Source organism: Egretta garzetta, unplaced genomic scaffold, assembly GCF_000687185.1.
Source record: "Egretta garzetta isolate BGI_Z169 unplaced genomic scaffold, ASM68718v1 scaffold333, whole genome shotgun sequence".
In the NCBI taxonomy this organism is placed as follows: domain Eukaryota; kingdom Metazoa; phylum Chordata; class Aves; order Pelecaniformes; family Ardeidae; genus Egretta; species Egretta garzetta.
The window spans coordinates 1,161,348-1,161,809 of record NW_009259179.1 but is presented as its reverse complement, the minus strand read 5'-3'; positions in this window follow the sequence as shown (position 1 = coordinate 1,161,809).

The window sequence follows — 462 nt, the reverse complement described above, 5'->3', positions numbered from 1 at the left end:
GGCGCTGCAGGCTCTGCAGGGGTAGGAGACCGGGGCCCAGGGAGGGGGAGTGATCAGTGCCCTCCCCTAGACTATGCATTTGGGGGTGGGAGAGGGGCAAGGACCATGGGGTATCCCCCATGCAAAGAGGGGTAGGGGGGCAAGGAGTCCCCCCTATGCACAGGGTGGGAGGAGGATGGATAAAAAGGGATTCCCTATAAATGGCAAAGTGGATGGATGGATGGAGGGGTTTCCCTGTGCATGGCAGAAAGAAGGATGGGGGGGAAAAAAGGAGTCCCTGGTTCTCCCCTCTGCCCTGGGATGGGGGACCTGTGAGGGTCTCCCCTTTGCATGGGGTGGAGCTGAGAGGGGTTCCCCTACACGCAGGTGCACCCTCCCCATGCTCACTGAGCCGGCTGCAGGGAGGGCAGCGCCAGCCCTGGGCTCCCTTCCAGGAATGGGTTTTCTCGGGGAGGTGCCGGC